Source organism: Lagopus leucura, unplaced genomic scaffold (genome assembly GCF_019238085.1).
Source record: "Lagopus leucura isolate 7727_CA_CO unplaced genomic scaffold, USGS_WTPT01 Super-Scaffold_73, whole genome shotgun sequence".
Taxonomy (NCBI): domain Eukaryota; kingdom Metazoa; phylum Chordata; class Aves; order Galliformes; family Phasianidae; genus Lagopus; species Lagopus leucura.
The window spans coordinates 50,664,609-50,685,311 of NW_024962252.1; the positions used below are offsets into that span (position 1 = coordinate 50,664,609).

At 34.9% G+C, this 20,703-nt stretch overlaps 1 long non-coding RNA gene across 3 annotated transcripts; it reads left to right on the top strand.

The window, feature by feature from the left end:
- Positions 1–1,087: 1,087 nt before the first annotated feature.
- LOC122191202 lies at positions 1,088–18,633 on the top strand. 3 transcript variants are annotated; one of them, XR_006182326.1, is made up of 5 exons: positions 1,088–1,140; positions 12,718–12,915; positions 13,015–13,143; positions 17,356–17,461; positions 18,207–18,633. It is a non-coding gene; the product is annotated as an uncharacterized LOC122191202 (long non-coding RNA). The 3 variants fall into 3 exon arrangements; XR_006182324.1 differs by lacking the exon at positions 18,207–18,633 and having other exon boundaries at positions 17,356–17,807; XR_006182327.1 differs by lacking the exons at positions 17,356–17,461; positions 18,207–18,633 and adding an exon at positions 15,295–15,730.
- Positions 18,634–20,703: the final 2,070 nt, after the last annotated feature.

A 20,703-nucleotide genomic window follows, 5' to 3' on the forward strand; every position in this document is an offset into this window, starting at 1 on the left:
AAAACTCCTAAACATAGGTGAATTTTGGTATGTACCTATACATGCAGTAAGTGATTGGCCTTAAATTAATGGAGTTAATGGAGACATAAGGCTCAGCTCAGTTTCTTAAACGTAGTAAGCTAACACCAGTGGAGAACTTCAGGGTATCAAAGCAAACATCCTACTTCTATGCCACAAAGACTTGAAAATCCTTTAAACACTGTCATTTTATTATTTCCGTATCAAATGCTTTAGGACATTTCAGCTGGCAGTTGAATGGTTCCTCTGATCTTTGTGTGTGTCAGGGCATGAAGAGTGATACAGTTCATCCTGAAGCAGACAACAACTGGTAGCCAATTAAGCTCAGACTTACCCTCATTCTTGGTTTCTACTTCTCCAGGAAAAGTTGTAAAGCAAATAATTCTATTTTAAAGAACACAGATCCAATTCGTTATAATTACACCTCATTCAATTGCCAGAGAAGGCACACTGGACTACTAGCTTCAGTTTCTCAAACATCTGATTTCTCTCATCACACAAGTCTTGAGATGAATGAACTCATTCTGAGCAGAAATTACATATGAAATGCGTGGGAGCTTTTCAAGCTGAAGAGTGAATCTGGAATACTTTGGTAAGAAGATTCAGTTTGAACATATGTTATCAGAAGATTATCTAACCTCTACCCAATCTATCATAATAGTAATCTTTAGGCAAAGAAACACAGCATAAATTTTTCAGAACAAGTTTTCTTGCTATAGGTTAAGAAGATTTCTAGATTTTAACTAGTAAACACCAGAATGCAGATTACCTACCCAATACTACAACATGCTAGCAGATGTGATGATATTGTGATGAATAGTTTCTTCTTCTGATTACTTTTTTTAACAAAGTCACAATCAACCTTCCATCATGGATTTCTCATCTGGTGTATGGGAACAGATAGGTCATGGCCTGAACCAGTGATTGGGCATCTGGTGAAGAGATGGAGTCATCCCTGGGAGCACAGGTGCAAGCAATTCACTTTCACAACCGGAATGAATGGATGCAGAATTCCCCCTTCCCTAGCCTCATTTAAGGGCTGTTAGCTGTGAAGGAAGCATCTCTACTTAGAGATTGCTGCCCTATGGGAATTTTCAGCAAGCCCCTACCTTAGGGAACTGGGTAAGTTGTGGGTTTTTTTTTGCTTATTATTGTTATTATTATTATTACTAGCTTATGACCAATACCATTCACAGAGCATACTTAAACTGCTCACAGGCAGTTAAGTCCTTCCCCTCATCTGATACTTCTGGGATTAAATTCTCATGGGATATGAGGATGATGTAATTCTGTAACTGCTGCTTTGAAGAATGGAAAAAGGCTGTGTATGGGAACTGCTGAGTCACAGCCTGAACCTCTGATTGATCACCTGAGGTGAGCCTTGAGTCAGCCAGAGGAGCACAGGTGAAGGCAATTCACCTGTGCTGCCAGAAGGGGTGGAGCCAGGCTCCACCCCTCCTAGACCTATTCAAGAGCTGGCTACCAGTGGGGAAGGATTTCTTCTGGAGATCCCTCCTTCTGGTGTTTTGTGGGTGAGCCCAGCATAAGGGTAAGCCTTCCATTTATTCTCTTTTGTTATCATAGTCTACTTTGCGTAACTCTCCTGTTTATTTTGTGATTATAATATCTTAATATCCATTGATTATACAGGCTGTCACAGCATGTCTAAAATCTTGATTGTGTTCTCCAAGTAATGCAGTAATAAATTGAAGGGTGTTCCCTCCCCTGCTCCCTAAGGGTGTTTGTAGTTCTCAAAAAAAGTTGGAAAAGTCTCTTAAATCTATAACTAAGGTTATAAGCTATAAGCCTAGCTTTTTCTGAGGAGTATGCAGGTATTCAGGAGTGACTATGTACCACACTGTACAGACTTTGCTTTTAAACATCTTGATTGAGCATTAGTTTAGGATGGCTATTAAAAAAGAGACAATTCTGATCCATAGATGTGGTGGAACTGGAGACCTAGTTCCTAAAAGGAACTGTGGATGTAGAGATATTTGTGTGAAGAGCTGCTAGTTTGGAGGCCATTCCCGTGCTCACTTTATGTTTAGGTTTAAATCTCATATTGCAGATGAAGTTAAGTTTAGCAATAGGACTATATTTGTTAGAGAGAGGGAGACTGTAAGTGTATATGAAGTGGAGCTGGAAAACAACATTCCACTGCTCACCTTTTTTTTTTTTTTTAAAGAAAAAAGTGGAAGACATAGAAATAGTATTGCTTTTAACATAAGTTAATAAAAATGTATACATCTTTATCTTCTTCTGATCCCCAATTGTCTGCCAAGTATTCACTTCCTTGCTTTATTTTGTATGAAATTTGTATGCAGCTGTTTTGCAATATGTTTTAAACTACTTTTTCATTTAGAAGTTTAATGCAATAACTCCAGTGTTTGCACCTGAATTGTAGTAATTTACTTCAAAAACTAGTTTTTATTTGGCTTTCCAGATAATTATTTTTTATCAGTTTAATGCAGACAAAAATAAACAGATATTCAGACAGAACACTTCACCACTTAAATTAAATGAGAAGAGAGAAAGGGAAGAAAACTAGATAGAACTGGCTCAAGAAGTGGCCAGTAGTAAGAATATTCCCACTTAGAATACATCTGTAGCTACTACTTCAATACCAGCTACGAAATATTTTGGCTTGTTTCTCACTTGAATTTATCTGGTTTCAGGTTTTATGCACTGACTCTATTAGGTCAAAGATTTTAACCTACTAAATTAAGGAAATTGTTGGTATCTGATGCTTGCTTCCCATTAAAATGGAACTACTTTCTTACTAACTTACATCTCTAGCTTGTTTTACGAGCATTTAGGCCTTATTAAGAAAGCCTAGCATATTGTAATTCAAAGAGGTTTTGTGGAAATTCCATGAATTTTGAGCAAACTACATCTTGCTTCACCATTTTTAAAAAGTGGAGGCATTCTCATTGTGAATGAATTTCAGTATTGCATCTCTTTAAATCTAATAACAGTGAAACATTCATTGCCTTGTTTCTGCTTTTCCTATTAGTCTTTTTGCCATGACTCCTCACTGACAAGAAACATCAAGTTGCTTGTCCACTAAAGCTCTTAAATTCTCCTTGGAATCTTGATTTTCATTATATGACCCTTCCTTATATGTAAGTTTCCTGTACTGCTTTATAGAAAACATCTTGCTTCTCATTTGGTTCTGTTGAAACTGATTGTATGTGGGTCCATTTTACTTAGAAATACTATATCAATTGAGTTTCCTTGTTTTCGTCTTTCAGAAGTCATAGTTCCAATAGGTATGTCATCCATCAGATTTACCAGTGATTTTTTTTTTTTGTTTATTCCTGGACCATTACTTAGAATACTCCAACAAGCAGAATGCTGAATAAACTAATCTCTATAGAGCTCCACTGGGAAGAGAGATTTGGTGCTCAATCCCAGTTGACAAATAATCCTTTGAGATTCATCTTTGGGTTAGTTCTTAATATCAATTAATTACATAAAAAAATTATGTAATGGTACTTGGAATTCAGGACCACAATGTAATAAATATATCATGGCCTGACTATATGGCATCTGTACATCTATATTTTGAGCCAAATTTATTATCTAATCAAACAGGTTTATTTGACTAGATCTAATTTATGTAAAACCATCTTGGCTGATGTTGATTTTGTTGCTATTGCTGAACTCCTAATCAGTGAAATTTTATACCAGCATTTCTGTTTTTGTTTAGAACTGATACAAGGCTTACCAGCTATTGAATATGGAAGATTAACATTTTTTTTTCAAGCTGCTGGAGTTTTCTTGTCTGGAGATTTATTAAAAGTAAACATCAGGGGAACAGGTATCTCCTCAGTCAATTTTTAAGTACTCTTGAGTATTATCTCAATTGAATATATCTATTCATGGTAGATTATTCTTGAAGTTTCACAATACATAGTTCTGTAACTTTTTTTCCCCACCAGTTTTATATCCTAAAATGTAAAATATGCTCTCATCCTCTTTCTGAGAAATTAAGTCAATGCCTCACATGGAGACAAGATGCAGGCATCAGATTTGCTCAGCTGGAGCCAGGCTCTGTAGCCATCACAAAGATGTAAAATTAATTCAGATGTCTATAAGACAGCAGTTTTAAATTACTCTGGAAGAACCTCTGGAAACAATGGAGAGTCTCAGGTTTTTCGGCAGTGTCTTGCTTCTTGGCTTTTTGCTGAGTTTAGAACCATAATCTCACTCTTTCTTAGGTAAGTTCTTTCAGTATTGACAATAGGTACTCCTGATGTCTTTCTCCATTACTACAGAATAAATTTGCACTCTATCACAATCATTCCACTTTTCTTGATTTGTATACTAAACAGTGTTATTAGTAATTTTGTTACATCTAGCTTGCATTGAATGCTGCTCTTAGTTCTCTCATTCATGAAATTATTCTAGAATGTTTACGTTCACTTATCAGTCTTTTAGTTTAAGAAGAACTCTGCCTCAGTTAAAATAGCTACATAATACTGTATGTCATCATTCCTACATCTGATCTATACTGGCCAAAAGGATATTCCATAGCACATGACATGTGAAAGGAGAAGTTAAAAGAGGGAAGGGAGTTTATCAGTCAGACTTCTGTTGATCAGGGACAAGCTGTGCATTGGTCAATGGGTGGTAAACAACTGCTTATACATCAGTTGTTACAGCAAATGTATATAAATATTATATATAAATATCTCCCTCTTCCTTTTCCACATCTTAGAAAACAGTTTTTATCTAAACTCATGAGTTCTACTTGGTACTTTTTTTCCCATTCTCTCTTATCCCTTGGGGGAAGGGGGGAACTGCATGATGCTTCACTATCTCCTGGGTTAAAACACAACAATTCTGAGAAACGAAGGCACCTGATGCAGGGATCAGAGCCACATTTCCACAGAAAGTGCTGTAGGATCAAGTTCGCAATAGGAATGGACAAAATAGATGGCCAGCAGATATAACCCCGTTTACAGTTTGTGGAGATCAGGCCATCGTACTCATCCAAGAGCACTTCCCATTCATCTTGCAGAAACAAATGACAATTAGTTAGCAGCCTGGGCAAATGGAGCTGGTCATGAAGAGTAGTAACCAGAGCTGGCTTCCCCTGCATACAGAGGGCTCACCTGCTGCTTCCATTGCACAGGCTTGGTGACAGGGAGGTGCTATTACATAGCATGGCTCTCTCTGCCTCTTCTGAGTTCACCTCTCCTTGAGGATTTTTCTTTCAGCCTCCTGCAAATTCATCTTTTTTTCCCTTTCACCTGTTCCCTGTTATATAACATTAATAAGTTGAAAGTGATATTTCTAGTTTACAACATCCAGTGTCATGGATAGTCTTCAGAGTGTAGTTGCAACTTACATGAATGGTACATTTTTCTTAGTGCCCTTCATTTCAGTCATTTCTGTAGAGCTACTTCTCTCCACTTACCTTCTCTACTACTACAGCACTTCTCCACTGCTCTCTCTCCCCCCCTCTTGTCATCAAAATTTCTCTCCCATTGTGTATGAAGAGTATTTCTCCCCTATTCCCACTACCTCCTTGTAGGATGTTTAGATGCAGTCCCAGCAGGTCATCCTTCTAAGAGCAGCAGATTTTTCCTGTACTGCTACTTGCTGTCCCCATGCTTTCATCTTATTTCAGGCCAGGCAAATGGCATGTTACTGCCCAATAGTCTTATGCAGCAAGGCTTTTTTGGTCAGCTTGTCCTATTCCCTTGTCTAGTGGGGTTATGAATGGCTAACACCCTCTCAGATTCTTGTCAAGCTCTTTGGTGTGTTTGTTTTTACAGCCATAAAATGTTAGGTATTCCTTTCAAGGCAGTACATATTCACAAACATAATTAAAAATAAGTTTTGTTAATGAATTCTTCATAGTCATTCCTTACCTTTCTGACTTTATAGGGGACAATCCTTTCTGAACTTGGAAATGTTGGGGGGAAGAGGGGAAAGCTGATGCTTAATGGCCCCATCTCACCTATTCTCACAGACTCTTGTTGTGTCACCCTGTTTAAGATTTAACAGACAGAAAGTGTTTCAGCGTAGCACTTTATTCCTCAAATTTAATCTGCAGTTCTGACCAGCCACACCTTAGCCAGGGCCACAGCAGTGCCTGAACTGTTCCATCACGTAACAGCACACAGCTGGCATCTGTGCACCTCTTTCACTTGTTTTTAGCCTGATTGATTCATTTTACACATAACTGATCCTAACACACACAGCACAGCCCACTGCTAGTCACATGCCTTGCTCTGAAGATTTTGATGCCTTGATTATGTAAATAGGGGAGGTTGTTTGGTGGGGCTTTGAGAATAGAACAATAAATCACCTCAACTCGAACACAAATGAATTTTGAGCCTTATCATATAATTATAATATTATCTGTTAACTGTTGTTGTCTGACCAGGATAGAGGACATAGGAGCCCAGAGATTATTCCCTACTGGCTGTGATTTAAACTGGTTGACATTAGTTAGCTTTCTGGGAGGCTGTGAAGAAATGACTTCAGTTTTCAGAATTTGGACTGTGCTTCTTTATGAATACTATTTCCACTTACCTGGTGCTCAGCTTTCTGACTCAGGCACCTTAAAAACCTGACTCAAGGCATCTTTTAGAAGTGTCTTAATTTTGGCTGGGACAGAGTTGTTTTTCTTCAGTGTCTGGTAACTTCTGGTTTTAGGAGAAAAACAAGGTTGATATCACACCAGTGTTTCTGGTTGTCACTGAGTAGTTATGTATGGAGTCAAGGATATTTTAGTTTTCTTGTACTGTCCTGCCAGCAGGGGGCCTGAGATGTACAAGGGGTTGGGAGGTGATAGGACCAGGACCTAACTGACCAAAGGGATATTCCATGCTATACCACATCATGTCAAAGGCAAGATTGAAAAAGGGCAGAGTTCATCAGGCAGACTGCCTCTGCACAGGGACTACATGGGCACTGGTCAGTGCGTGATGAGACTGATCATATTTTACACGCACATATAATTGTCATAACAATTACCCTTTTTTTCTTCTTCCTTTCTTCTGTCTTTGTAAATAGTTTTTATCTCAACCCATGAGTTCTACTGCTCATTTATTTTTATTCTCTCCCCCATCCCATCAGTAAATGACTACATGGTGCTTAGCTATGTGTTGAGTGAAACAGCAATCAGTCTTTTAGGATTTAATCATTTTTAGTTATTATTATACTGGCTATTGTCTTTTCTACTCCACATTCCTTATGTATAAGAGGAAAAAATATCAAATCATATATGTGGTATACATACATGGTTATCATAAATAAGTTATTAAAATAAATGAATTTTAAAAAAGAATTTATCTATTTTCATTCTTTGTCTCCTTTTACAATCCATGTCATTAGTAAGTTTTTAACCAACATTGTTCTTCACAATTATGGAACTATTTTTGACCTTCATTCATTCTTTTTAAAACTTCATATTTTCATTCATACTTCTCTCATTGTTTATTATATTACAATTCCTTACAGGTCGTGGATTTCTTCTTTAAAAATGCACAGTATCTTTCAGAAACTCCTGAATAGCAAAATATGATTATAACAAAACACTAGTACTACAAAGCTGCTAATTTTTTCCTGGAGGATACATACACTTACTATGCACCCAAATGTGCTTTTCCTGATGAAAAAGCCAAACAGATATCGTAGCAGTTACACTCAGGGAAAGATATTCTCCAGCTTTTCTAAGTCTATGTGCATAATTGCAATTTTAAACAGCAAAAACCCTGGCACTGTTATTTTGGACTGAGACTCCCAAACGACAAAGAACTTGTTTCACGACATGACTCAGGATGTGATAAGTTATTTGCACTCTGGCTTCAGTTACGTATTGCATCAAGTGATAAAGATGTAAGTGCAAGCACTCAACAAAAGTAGTCTTTGTACTAAATCTAAAGAATTGAATATTTTTTTTTTTCAAGCATTGGTAAGTCTGAGGAGAAAAAAAGATGTAAAACAGTGAAGAATGACGCTGATTAGCTGAATTTGTGAAAAAATGTTGCTTTTGTAAAACTAACTAATTTTACCATTTTGCCAATATTGTGTCAACTGAGAAACAAAAGGGAAAAGAATAACGTGGTCTTGTTTTTAAAGTGTATTTTAGAAGCTGATCTGAGGCATGTATTCTGAAGATGGAAAATTGGTTTTGTTTTGAGATGTGCTGTTGAGTAACTTTTTCACATCTTGTTTAAACAATACATGAATTTCTTTTACATAGTTTTATGAAGATAAAATAGAATATATAATCTTGATGGTTCATCAAGCTTTAACTTTCAGATTATTTTCTGTACGGAATTGATGGATCAGTAGATAAAGGTTCAGTTAATGTCACTGAATTGTAATTGCACAGGGATTGTTCACTATGACCAGAAAAAAAAAAAAAATGATAGACCTGTGAAATTACTCAGACATTTCTAAAATTATGAGCACACATTAATTAAAGCAAGAATGCATCTTCTGCCTCATTATAGTTGCTAAAATGCTTTTCAAGGACTGGAGTAGACAGTACTCGTACATGATTTGAGGAAGTACAACCTATAGGACAGAAGGTAACAGGCCTATATTCAGTGCTATATCTACTTATATGACATAGGAATTGTAGTGATATCAACTAGTGAGCATCATTCTTGAGTTAGTTAATTTACAAATTTAGGAGAACAGAACCTTTTATAATACTTTACAATTACAATGATTACAATACACTGTAAATATCTTAAAAATTTTAAAAATAAAACAAAAATTTAGGTTTTGCAAAAAATGCCTAAGGACGTGCACACAAACTCTCATAAAGACTGGTGCCTCTAGGCAGCATTGAAGAATATCAGGCATAGTAGGTAGTACTATGTCTTCAGATTACACTGAATTTTTAGAAAAAATAAAGGGATGGGGGATTGGTACTCAGACAATCAAGATCCCCCAGAGTGGAGTATGGATAGATTATCTGTGTTTTAGCATAGTTTACTTTAATGATTTACGGTAGCAACTGTATTACTTTGCAATCTTTAAGAAAGGTTTTGCTTAGCTCAAACTTTAGCATTTACTTTAAAAGATTCAAGTATGAGAAACTGTAGAAGTTGGCAATCTGGTTTGAAGTTGTAGGAAAAAACAAGTAAATATGGTGACCTCATTAGATAAAATTCCTCAGCACAAATTTGGGGAAATAATTATATGTAATTATATGTGTTCATTCTTAATTGTATCACATAAATCAGATCCCCAAACTTAGGGTCTGGCAAGGCAGGTAAAAGTTACCTGACAATTAGAGATGGTATTTCCATTCAGCAGTCTTTACATTTTGGCGTTATTTTGATTTAAGGAAAAAAAGTAAATTAAGAAGATGAGTTAAAGATAGTGTCAAATGATAATTTCTGCCTACCAAGGAGAGACACCCCCCTCCCACCTTTAACCATATCTCCCTGTCAATACCATGTTAGCTTCATAGTCATTGCCATCAAGTGAGCTGGCTAATTACTGTCTTCCTACCCAAATTGTAGCTGCATTTTACTCTCTGAGTAGAAAGTGAAATAAGACCACAGCCTACATGATGAAGCACCTAGCTACTCTTCATATGTTTTAACTTAGTAATTGATAGGTCTTACCAGTTTTTATCATTTTGCTCTTTGTCATGCAGAGAATGACAGTAACTTTGTATATTAACTCATTTAATTATACTTGTAGGGGGAAAAAAAGGTGTTTAATAGTGGAAAGTGCCTGTGAAAGAGATTCCATTTAATTATGCAAACACTGGTAGGTGATGTAAAGTAATAAGTTGCACATTTTCCATATTAGAAATATGAAAAAGGTATTCCTTCTGTTTTTGTACTAGCAGACAGAAATCTTGTATTTTTGTCAGCGTGTGTAAAAGTAACTTTCTGTGTACTTCGCATTCCATTTATGTTTACTTGTAACTTATGACAATGAATATAATGGACCTTAAATATATCACTTACATTTTTATCATACTTTTTGTTGGATCCAAAAACCTATGAAGCTCCTCTGGTAAGTACAATATTTGTACTTTTTCTTTCTTCCTTCCTTCTTTCTTTCCTGTTTTCCTGCAGGCAATGTTCTATCAGTATTCACTAAAATCTGCTAAAATTAGTCAGGCCTTTGCTTTGAGAACTCTCACCCTACTTATTGTGTGAACAGAAAGCAAAGAATTCTAGAGGGGAAAAAAAAAGACATGATTCTTTCTTTCTGTAATAGCTCTACCAAGGAGAAATAGATTTTGAAATACAGACATGGATCTTATACTAAGACAATGATTAAATTATTCCTCTGCCACATTCAAATACTACAGCAGTAAGTGTCATAGAAAATCTCATGTGAATATTAGTTTTGTACTGAGATGATAAATTAGGTGGTGTGCAGTATTCAAAGCATGTTGCCAAACTCTGAACAAGAGAATGGAATGAAATACTTAACTTTTGCTCATTCACTAAGAGTAAGTCTTCCTGGGCAATGAACAAAGCTGGGAATCAGTCAGAAATAGTTCATCGAAAAGACATTTTCAAAAGGAGGATGTATAACCTAAACTAAAGGCTATCAACAATAATTCTGGTATTTCCTAAGGTTGGAGATCTTGGCGTTTAACCTTAATGATCTTCAATGTATTTTTAGATGCATTTTAATAATGTAATCTTAAAAGCTCCCAATAAAGAGTGAGATCCTATTGTACTAGACTACAAAAAAACAGTAAGAGAAAATGACTGCCCTTAAGTAGTTTTTTGTATAAGTATGTGCAGATTTTTTTTTTTTTTTTTAGAGATTGATGTTGTTCAGAATAGGAACAATAGGGCTTTTTCTCTTGCAATGCCTTTCAAATTGAGACAGAGATGAGAGCAGCCAAGTGTCTCCACCAAAGCTGTTATCAAAAGAATTACTTTACCATAGGGTTCTTAGCTAAAGGTCAGGGAGTTGCTGCAGCTCTGCCCTTCTTGTGTTTCTGAAAGGGAAGCAGCTCTCCTCTAAACCCCAGATAGTCAGGACAGGCTCCTGAAAATGAAAGAGAAGGTTCTACTATAACAAAGATCATAATTTTCTGAGCTATAAACAACTGAATCACATACATTTTGTAGCAGACTTTTTGAACATTGCTAGAGAACATTTTCTGTAAGATTTAGAAATCTCCTAGCCTTTACAGACAGCACCTAACCCAGTATTTTGTGCACACAAACTAAGCAGTCTTATTCTTTCTGATTGATTTTCGAATTGATATTGACTTTCTGATTCACATTCACCTCACTGAGTACCTTTCATTCATCCATCATATTTCTAGCGTGCTCATCACTGTAGCCCGTCAAGGCTGCACATAAATCATGTGATAAATAATCACATGACAGATACCTATGCAAATGATTATTTCTTTGCCAGTCCCAATAATTTAGTATCTTTCAAAACTGCAGTAATTATAATCCCTTCCTTTCTCTTGGTGTATTTTACTGTACAGCCTATTTATTCTGATCTATTTGTTTATCTTAACCTTCCCTTATTATTTTCTGAGAACAAAAACACTTCTGAAGAAATGGAGCTAATGAGCATTAGAAAAGTCTGCATGAAATCCAAAGCAATTTCATGCCGGTGAAAACATCATGTATTACAGTACTGTAGTTCTATCTACTGCAGAGCTGTAGACTGATTTTATTATGTAAGGTTAACACAAATTTAAAAATAAAAAAAAAAAGGAAAAAACATACAATCCAGTTTTGCAGTCCCTTAAATGTATTCTGAAAGAGTGAAAACTGAGTGATTTGAAAAAGATATTAAAAATGTTGCCTTTATCCTCAACACAATAGGTACCCATGAATATTTGGATTCTTATTTTTCATTTTAATGAAGTTTTACATTTTAATATTAAGAGCTATATTTCTTACAACATGATTTTTCTTTTGAGTAAAAGAGTCCCATGGAACAATGATTCCTTCCTACTTTTCATACTGCCAACAGAACTGTTACAACAAATTTTTGTTGCTGGAAATTTCAATTGATATATGTTTAAAGTCTCTTTTCTGAGTACTTCTACTACCATGGAATTTAATGAACATTTAATGAAAACTTAAGAAAATCTAGAGCACTCTTTACAAACAGTGACAGAGACCTAACAGTAAGAAAGAAGATGTTTGGTCTTCCAGTTTTTAGCTCATATTTCAGTCAGGTTCCCTCATTGTTACAACCTAAACTAAAGTAAGTAGTGACAGTGGCACAACATAATGTAATTATAGTTACTCAATAACAATCATATCTCTTTAATGAAAAAAAAACTACTTGTCAAAGTAAGTTTAAATGTAAATTTGATGTCTCTGTCCCTGCACATATGATAGAAAATGTCCCATGCCCCCAAAAATAAGTAAACAAACAAGCAAAACTAAACCATTAAAAGAGAGGAAGAAATATAGGACAGAAAGCAACAGATTTGCATATTTATTTTCCTCTCTAATTACAAAAAAAAATTTCCTTGCTATTTAAGAACTAATAAGAAATGACTAAAATAGCTTTCTTGAAATTGATTCAGTGCTATCATAAAATTCAAGCCCAAAAGTCCTATGAAGTGTTAACTGTATCAAGTTTGTAACAAAAAATGGCTAAACTTTTTTGCCATTGAATCAGAATTCTGTAACTAATTAATTTTCAATTAATTGATAAAGATATTATTTTCCATCACAGACATAAATACCAAAGCATTTTTTTCAATTCCAGTTTTTACATGAAACAGACCTTCTTTTGAGTGAATACCTGGAGCATGCTGATTGAATAGATACTGGAAGTAATAAGATGTTGTCCAACTACCAACTGCCATAAGTAACAAAAAGATCACAGCTCGTACATTTGTTTTGCCTTTCACCAAATTCTGAGAGTGTGGGGAAGTGGCTGTCACAATGGAAGAGGAGGACCTGGGTAGGTTTGGCCTCTCTATTTGGAATTGTTCTTGCTGCCCATCATCAACAAGAATCAATGAGAATCACTTCTAATCCATCTCTTCTTTTTCTCTCTTAGTTCTGTAGTGGGTTCAATCATGATGTGAATTTTCATCCTGGAATGGCAAGACTGAAGTTCTCCTACGTTTCTGAGAGGTGTTATCACAAAGGCTGAGATAGAATCAGATACCCTAGGAAGTGAAGAGCTGTAAGTCTTGGCTTTTTTATCCTTATGGCTTTTTCTCCTGGGAGAGGCTGCTTTTGCTCAGCAGCCTTATGTCCCCATTCCTGTTTCAAGGCATGTAATTCTTCTTGTAAAGGGAGCATAGAAACTTTCTAGTCTTGGGTTATACTTGAATTTAGATCTCTTTATACCTTAGTAAACCTAATGTATACTGACTAGTATCAAAATACACCAATGGTGTTTTCTTAAGGCATCCATATTTATTTGTACATTTGGAAAGAAATCTTTCAGCTACATCAGTCCTACTGGACTTTAACCACTGGGACTTCTCTGAGGATGTATTTATGTTTCTTCAAGATCAGAACTTAGATCTTCCAAAGATGACTGAAATTGTTACACATATATCAAGGGGAATTTTTTAAATTATCATTTTTTTTTCTGCTACAAATTCAATATTTTTTTCTTTCTTTGTATAGTTTTTATGTGTGGTACTGTCCTTACAGTAATTAGACACTGTTTCAATGATTTTGTTGAAGAAGTATGCGTATATTCTCATAGATAATGGATTTGCATCTGTTCTGTTACTGTTTCTGGAATACATCATACTGACAAATGATTGATTAGATTTGACAGAGGAAAATGAAGGGTACTTGACGTAAAGCGTCAATACAGTACTAGCAATAATTTTATGTATAGCTGAGCAGATGGTTTACTTGTTTTCAACTATATTTGTTTATTTCCCATTTATGATTATAAATAAGTTTCAGATGCTTCTCCTTCCTTCCCCTCCTTTCCCCTTTTCTCCCCACTTCTACTCCCTTTGTATCCCTTCTCCTTGTCTCTTCTTGCCTTTTTTCTCCTTGTACCTCCTTATCTCTTGCTTTGCCCCACCTTGTCTTGCCTCACTTTTCTCTATTCTCACCTTTGCTGTCCTGCCAAGTCCTGGAGCATTTTTGAAATACAGAATTTAACAATACCAAAAACTTATATTTCCTAAAGCAGTGAGAAAATAAAAATATTTTAATTATTGCATACTCAGCACTTATTGGGAAAAAAAAAAAGGAAGAAATAAGTTATTAACTAAAAAGCGATATTCACAGTATCCATAAAGACCTCCTTAAAAATGGATAAAATATTTGCGTTGTATGTGAGCACTTGTAGATATGTTCAGCAGAATGTTAGATACCTATTACATAGCAAATGTGAATCAAATGTGAACCAGTTTTAGGGTAGTAAAACATTATTAATAGATAAACACTGTCTTTCTATTAATGGTTAAATAATAGAATGGGAGATTAGGCATAACTACCAAATACTCCACCAATCAAAACAAGCTGTTCATGAAAATGCATTTGTTATTAATTTTCATCCAACATTAATAGGTAATGAATATGTGGAATTGGAAACTGTATTTCTCTGGTATTTCCAAGCTTAATGTAGTATCAGCACCTCATACCTTCTTTCATTGTCAAGTTCTGTTGCACAGCAAAATCAAATCAACTGGTAAGTGGATATGACACTATGTTCTGATCAGTTTCAAGTTGAGGAACTATGAGTTAGCAACAAACTGTTCTGGAGAAAAATTGACCTTCCTTAAGAACACAGTTCTTACTGTCTCAAAAACGATCAGTTTATCTCCGATATGGATGGCTGCATCTCTAAAGGTTTAGCAGCTTGAAAAAAAGATCCTAAGGGTTAGATTTCTGGATGCAAGCATTTAAAATCTTCCCTTCTTTTTACTCTGATATGCAATAAGGCTTCAGGTATTTCTTTTCACTTTTTTTTTTCTTCAAGTTTTGTTTGGATTTGTGCTTTCTCAGATGTGATACAAAAATCTTCAGATGCAGAGTTGCAACAAGGATAGTGGGAGTTGTCAATATAAGGCATCTAAGTCTTAAGTATTTAAGTGTTTCTTCAAGTGACTCCATATAATGTGAAAGAAAATTCCCTCAACCTAAGTGATGTTTGAATTTCTTCAAAACAGCATTAGGAAAAGCAAGGTTGTTCTGTCGGCTTTATACAGAACAAAATTATCCCACGTAAGATGACTGCCTGTTGTCTTGGGATCAAGTCTAAACTTTCCACTTTCTTCAGCAAAGGGTGATCATGTATAATCAGTGCTGATAGCATTAAGTGGAACACTCATTCTCTCTCTCTTTTTTTCCCTGATTTCAGAATCACGGTGGAAAAAAATCACAAAATACGAGAAAATCAAGGAATCAGTTTCTCGAGGCTTTAAAGGAAGATGTGAATGGAAAAAGCAAATGTGCTTCTACTAGTATCAGCAAATGTAATGTGTGTTGTCACACAGAAATACCAATTTGACAAAAAGAAATCTTTTTCACTGGAAAAGCAAAAATTCCAATATATTATTCTGGAGAAATTGGACCTATTGTGCATGCACTGTAAAGGTAGACTGTAGTTCTACAATAAATCTGATATGCTCTTACAATTAAAAAAATATATATATATTGAAGTGTACAGTTGATTTGAATTTCTGTGAAAACCAAACAAGCGCCTACATTTCGTTTGTTGGATAAATGTTCCAAATCGGAGAAAAATATGCACCTGATTACTCTTTGTAACAGTCAGATTGAATTAATATAAGTGAATTAGCACCTGTTTTGAATGTTTCTTTTGATAGTTTTTTTAAGAAAGAGTTCTTTTTTTTAATTTTAAAATGATATTTAGCTGGTAAATTGAAGTACAATCATTGAAAATGTCTATTGCTGGACTAAATATTTCATTACATTTATATTTTGCCACAATTTAATTTTTCTTCTTTTAATTTCTATTACAATTCAATAAAAAAGTTCTAAAATCCTTCTGTTTTCACCAGATATTTAAAAAATTCTTTTTTTATCTTCAATGACAGCAAAAAATCTAAGCTGAAAGCGTTCTCAAAAATGTTACATTGCATTCAAGTAAGCGTTGTATTTTCAGTCTTAGTCAGGGACTGACTGCGTAAATATATATTATTAATTACAAACTAAGGAAATCTCTTCAGGTTTCCATGTTAAAATAGTTACTAAATAGAAAATTTCTTTGTGCGCTATTCAATTTAGGAAAGTGCAAAATGAGCAAATTCTGTCTTTTGATGCATCTCTACATATTTCATACTGTAGTAGTGTTATAAATACATTACATCTTTTTGTGCTGTGGAGAATTCTTGTTAATTACTCATAATTCAGATGTTAATTGGTATTCTTTAGTACTTTATTTGAACAGTAAAGGTTTTCATACACTTAAGCTATTGAAGACATTGAAATCTGTTTGGTGATAATCGGTAATCAAGAAACAAGGGAAGGCTCAGGGGAGACCTCATTGTATTCTACAGCTTCCTGAAGGAAGGTTGTGATGAAGAGGGGTTTGGTCTCTTCTCCCGGGCAACAAACATGGCCCAAGGAAATGGCTACAAGTTGTGCCAAAGGAGGTTTTGGGTTAGACTTAAGGAAAAACTTTTTCTCTCAGAAAGAGGTCAGCACTGGAATGGCTGCCCAAGGAGGTGGTGGAGTCGCCATCCCTGGCAGTGTTCAAGAGGTGTCTGGATGAGGAGCTACAAGACATTGTTTAATAGCTTGTGGTAGCAATGGTAGTGGGAGGATGGTTGGACTAGATGATTTCGTAGATCCTTTCCAACCTTGTGGTTCTATGATTCTACAGGACAGCAGAATAGAATCAGTATAATCGCAGTTGCAGTGAACATTACCCTCCTTTGGACCAAATGGAATAGTTGGAAAAAATGGGTGGTGTTTTGAGTTCTTCTTCAAATTGCCTTTTTCTTCAAGTTATATCAGTAGATTTAACAAAATCATTAACCCACTTAAACCTTTGTTTTGTCTCTGCTCTTAGTCTGCATGGTTACAAAAACCCTTGCTGAATGATAACAGCATTGTGAGCCAAGACTCCCCATAATTCCATGGTAATGCTTATAAATATAATATGAAGCTCAAGATATTAAAAATACAAGTATATCAGAAGTTCAGAAAATCAGTTTTATTTAAATGTAAATTAACAAACTCTCCTTTCCTCCAGTCTAACAGAATTGCATAGTCCACTGATTTTAATTAAGATGGGAAAACTGTTTTGATTAAAAAAAAAAAAAAAATGACCCCAACATGTACCCAAAACTTAAAATGAAACTACTTTGAAGTGAATAGAAGGGGAGGGGGAGGGGGGGGGAAGTTCTCTCCTATGTTTTTAACACTTTTTTTTCCTCTTCTTTTCTATAAACAGAGACATGCATTGTGGCTAAAGAACAGTTTCTGAATTAGAGAACATATCAGCTTAAAATACTCTTGTGAAGAGTGGACACAGAGATAATGCTATTCTACATATGCAGGTATGTCAGGACCTGAAGACTCGAAATATAACATTTTCCTTTTTGATGATATATATTTCGTGTCAGAACATGAGTACTTTTTATTAGAAGAATTAAATAACATATTTCGAAGAAGTATGTGGAATAACAAATTATTTCCTCAAGGGATTCACCAGTATAAAGAGCCCTGGATGTCAAAGACATGCATAGTTGAATAACTTGTAATTTCAGTGGAAATTATTCCTTAAGCATAACATGGAGAGATGTGGATCTTGCCTTCCTAATGTATCTCTGAGCAGTGAAATACTAGAAGTACAAATTAGCAGGTATGAGTTAAAATAATGAAATTCTACTGCAAATATACACCCCCTACAGCTTGTTCTTTTAAGCATTGTTGTCTATGCCACCTGGTAATTGATTTAATAATCCATTTTCATAAGATCAAAAAAGAAAGCATAAGGTGAGTACCTACTTTAGCAAACATCAAACTTATAGTTTGAGCTAGTGGTCGCTATAGTACAGTACAACTATTGTCCTATATAAATCCATTAAGACATTGCAGTAGGCCATTACTATTACTTGTTGTCTCTGCCAAGCCAATGTTGTCATCTCAGTTTGAGTTTATCCTAGAGTTAGGAAATCAATTATAATATCTATAACACCTTCAAATGTAATTGAATGAAGTATACTTAATTTTCATGTGTTGTGAAAGGTGCAGAAGTATGCTGAGATTCTAATTTTCAGGAATCTGTTGATTTTTGTACAGAATTTTGCCCTTTGAATATATCTCAAAAGATATTTTCCAGGAAAATTGGTCTTCTGCACAATGGGAACACAGCTCAGTCTTCTGTATCTCTCCAGCACTCAGTGATGTGTACCTAAATCTCTGTAAAACTCATTTTGTACAGTCTTGATATATTTGTAGTTCTCTAAAGCAGCTACTGACAGATAACCAGTTATTTCACTATGAAGCCTATAATAGCTGTTTATTTCCCAGTGAAACTTTGTCAAAACTGGCACCTGGATACTGTGATTGCTGCTGTACAAATAGTTATAACTGATAAAGAAAACTAGCCTAAACAATATACTGCTGCTTCTGTAGAAGCATGTGTGCAAATACATAAATGGCTAAAAATCCTGATAGTTTCTCATATTTACATGTGGGGCATTTTTGTTTGCTTGTTTTTTAATCCTCAGTAGCATTATATTATTATTATTATTATTATATACATTGTCTTACATTCAGTCTGTCTTTGCTGGTCTAATTCCACATGACTCTTCTCTAAAAAGCAGCGTAATTTGAAAGATTTTTAACGATAAACACAAATGATGTTGTATGCATGTATAAATAATTTTAAAATTATATACTTTTCTGACTCTGAGATGCAGAATGCTACCGTGCAAATCCATACTCATTAGGAAGGCTCTCAGCTTCTTGTCTCTTGTCACTCTTCTCCATTCTTTTCCCAAAATTAAATCAAGTCCAATACTGTAATTTCTTTTTTTCTTCTCTCTGCTGTTATGCCAAAACCTCAATTTTTCATAGAAGATTCCTTCCTAATCTCCAGCTATAGGTTGCCATTTAGGGTCTAGAAGCTAGTGTAATCAATAAAAACTAATGTAACCACAATTTTTGGATGAAAAATAATGACAAAAGTTAATCAAATAACTTTATTATGCCATTGTTGAAAAATTTTTGTTGTTTCTTATGTTTTCTGATTTTGTCATGTCTGAAGTACCTGTTTAATTTGTGTGCATTTGTCTTCTAAAATGTTGCTATGTATTTTGAATAGATGGATCTCTTACAGAAAATAGATCCAGACATTATTTTTTTTAGCAAACATGAATTTAATGTTTCTTGATTGCCAAATACATTTTTCATTTGATAATGTTAGTGTGGCTCCAAACAGAGGTTTATACACTTGCCTTTCAGAAAGAATACAACTAAATTAAGAAACATCTAAAAATTTTCTTTCCTATTGAGGAAGCACCTAGAACTAGGAAGTATAAACTATAGTGAAGACTGTTGTGTAAACACAATTGTTCCAAAAGGGCTTAAAACTAGGATACTAGATAGATGGTAATGGGATAAAAGATGAAACACAAGTAGCTTCCAAACTGGCTTCCAAACTCTGAACTATGTGAACATAGTAATGTGATTTATTGCCTCACAGTGTTTTCCAACTAGAAGTTGAATGGATAAGAAATGGTCTGGTACAGAGCAAGTGCTGTGAATTGAAAAACATGAGCTATATGAAACATTGGAGAGTGATATTTTTTCTGCATTAATATTTCCTTTACCTTTGCATTCTCTGCTACTTACTTCAGTTCTGTTGTACTGGTCAAATTCAGAAGATATAAATGTCCCCTCAAAATCTACATGTAGTTCTTCCTCTTTCCTGTTTTTTTTTTTTTTTTTTTTCCCCAGCCCATTAATTACAGCCATTTCATATTGTGTTAGTATGGAGATTTAATGTACAGTTCATGCGTGACTTTTTCATCAAGGACAGAGTGCATGGAAGCTGCCTATATTACTTCCAAAACAAAGTTTGTTTTCCCCAGTTTGTTTTCCACTGAGCCTCACTGATTAATACTGCTGTATTTCAAGAAACTATTCTTCCAAGCCCCAGACGCAAGACACAAATCCTACTTTTTATCCTCTCTTCACACAGCATTTTCATCTCAATAATTGCTGATATGACCATTAGCACTTTGTATTTCAACAAATAACAAGACTGATTATAACCATGAATGTATTAGTCTTAATGTACTGTAAATACCTGGTTATAACTGCATTATAATAGTTGTGGAGCAAGTCTTATAGCAAAGCACCAAAGCTAATGACAACAGTTACAGGAAGGACTGAAGTTCACAGTGAAATGTTGTTCATATCTCACTGTCTGGCTGGGTTGTATAGGTTTTCTTCAAATCTGTGTAAAAATAGGGTGTCCAGAAACCATTTGCATAGGGCTCATGCTGTCTTATTTGCTTACTTTTATGGACATTAATTTCTTACCCATTAAGACAAAACCTGCCACTTTACCTGTTTCTAAAATCAAGAAATGTCTTTTGTATTTTCCACATATGTGGCAAACATCAGATGCCCAAGACTCTGCTAAAATTCAGAAATTTACCTAATTTGAAAGATGGAAGGTCAAAAGCAAGACTCTTAACAGCTTATCCTGGGAAATAATAAAAAATGATTTTTTTATCATTTGTGTTTTCAGTGCAATAAATATGTCCTTGATTTAAGTGGCCCTGAA